The sequence below is a fragment of the Octopus bimaculoides genome, chromosome 14 (genome assembly GCF_001194135.2).
Source record: "Octopus bimaculoides isolate UCB-OBI-ISO-001 chromosome 14, ASM119413v2, whole genome shotgun sequence".
NCBI classification, from domain to species: Eukaryota; Metazoa; Mollusca; class Cephalopoda; order Octopoda; family Octopodidae; genus Octopus; species Octopus bimaculoides.
The window spans coordinates 643,611-646,150 of record NC_068994.1 but is presented as its reverse complement, the minus strand read 5'-3'; positions in this window follow the sequence as shown (position 1 = coordinate 646,150).

Sequence of the window (2,540 nt, the reverse complement as noted above, 5' to 3'; positions counted from 1 at the left end):
AGAATCTAACGCACTTTTCATACCTTGCTATGCAGCCAGCTTTAGCACATAACTTTTTGCTTGATAGTTTCTATGATGGTATCAAATTTTCGGACTTTTGTTGGTTTGATAGTCTTGTCAAACTTAAGGTTTCTTAAACATTCTATGTCAGACCTAAGTGGCTGAATTTGGTGCTGAATACGCTCTTGCCAAGTAGGCTTTTTTGGGGGAATGTTGTCATTTTCTAATCTTCTCACCACATAGAATCATTGAGATTTTCATGGATACATATTATTATTATTATTATTATTAAGGTGGCGAGCTAGCAGAATCATTATCACCCTGGGCCAAATGTTTAGCAGCATTTCATCTGTCCTTATGTTCTGAGTTCAAATTCTGCCATGGCCAACTTTGCTTTTCATCCTTTTGGGATCGATAAAATATGTACCAGTGAAACACCAGGGTTGATGTAATCTACTTAACCCCTGCTTTATGCCTATTGTAGAAAGGATTATTATTATTATTACTTTTGCTATTTTAGACTAATACTACTTCTTTCACTAATAACAAAGTTTTATTCAGCTTCTTGGCTAATTGCAACACCAGTGACTTTTCAATCACTGTTTTTCTATATTAATAGCAGATGATTTTCGTTTTAGTGTGCAATACCTGTGGACACTTGTTACTGATGAAGCCCAAAGAGGCAGACATATGTATTTAGCAATGCTCCCATCACTGCTGAACACTTTTTGTTTGATACTCATAAATTTCTGTGGGTTTTTTTTTTTTTAACACTATAACTCTATTGGAGTTGCTTTCTTGAGACATCACAGTTTAGAATACTTTCAATGAGGTAGTTGTTTCAAGTATCACACACAGACTACTTCTATACACACACACACACACAATACTTCCCTTAATAGGTAAATCCTGAGTTTTACTCATGCGGGTGGATGAAGCAAAGTTCACCCCTGCTGCATGGGTAAAACCTTGAACAAAGCTGTGTAGGAATGTCTGTCCTGGAAGAATATGGACTGCAACTGAACCAACTAAATGCACTTAAATGCTACATCAAAGGACATCAGGGCAATTATGCAACAGAAACGTGTGTCAGATTGGAATCTAATGGGAATATCATCATCATTTAAGGTCTGCTGTCCATGCTGGCATAAGTTGGATGATGTGACCAAGGCTGGTAAGCTGAGGGGATACACCAGACTCCAGTCTGATTTGGCATGGTTTCCTTAGCTGGATGCCCTTCCCAACATCAACCACTCTGAGTGTGTAATGGGTGCTTTTACATGCCAGTTGCATGACACCAGTATCTGCTATGACTACGATTTCACTTGGCTTGATGGGCCTTCTTCTCAAGCACAGCATATTGCCAGAGGTCTTGGTCATCTGACATTACCTTGAAGATGTCTAATTTTCCATTCTTCTTGATTTTATTGCTCTGTCTGCTGTATGAAATCCAATGAAGAGAACAAACGATTTACCTATCGAGTGAAATACACTTCAATTCTTTATCCTAAACAATTCTGAATGTTCCTTGTCTTTCAATGTGGTTAGCCAGAACTGGATTGTATCATAGCACTAATAAGGTATCTGTCTGAATTCCAAATCTCTATTCATTTGTTATACACAAGAGGGTGCTGAAAAGTTCCTGGTTTGTCCCCCACAACATCGCTTGGCAACCAATGCTGGTGTGTTTACGTCCCCATAACTTAGTGGTTCGGCAAAAGAGACAAATAACATAAGTACTAGGTTTACAAAGAATAAGTCCTGGGGTTGATTTGCTTGACTAAAGTTGGTGCTCCAGCCTGATCGCAGTCAAATGACTGAGACAAATAACATTGCACTCGGCAATATTGCCAACCCTTCAGACCTGCTGGCTGCAAGCGCAAAGCCTCTTTAATGCTGGTTTACTTGGTGATGATAATGAAACAAAAGGAGTTAATATAACATTTCTGGGAAGGAAGAGTTACCTCCCTTGGTACACTGTAGGTTGTACCTGCAGATGGGTCTGCCATTTTCTTGTCTGAAAATGGAGAAGACCTCGTTGCCAAGATGTATTTTCTGTCACGAGGATTTTGACTAATAGTTTCAGCTTTTTTGTTCAGGAAGGCATCTTGATCAAGCAAATTTTTTAGAATTATTCTCCTTTCAGCCAAAGAAATTTTGCACCACCAACTTCTGTTCAGATGCGTCCCAGGTTGTTCCAGCAGTTTCCAATTAATTTTGTACAGAAACCATTCCACTTTTAATTGTCATATACAGCTGGTTAATGTTGTAATGCGGTGCCTTACTTGGATTCTCTAAGTTGTTAGATTTAAGGGGAAATACAGCACATAGTGGTAGTTGTTGGGTTTAGTAGGGAGATCATCATCATCATCATCATCATCGTTTAACGTCCGCTTTCCATGCTAGCATGGGTTGGACGATTTGACTGAGGACTGGTGAAACCGGATGGCAACACCAGGCTCCAGTCTGATTTGGCAGAGTTTCTACAGCTGGATGCCCTTCCTAACGCCAACCACTCAGAGAGTGTAGTGGGTGCTTTT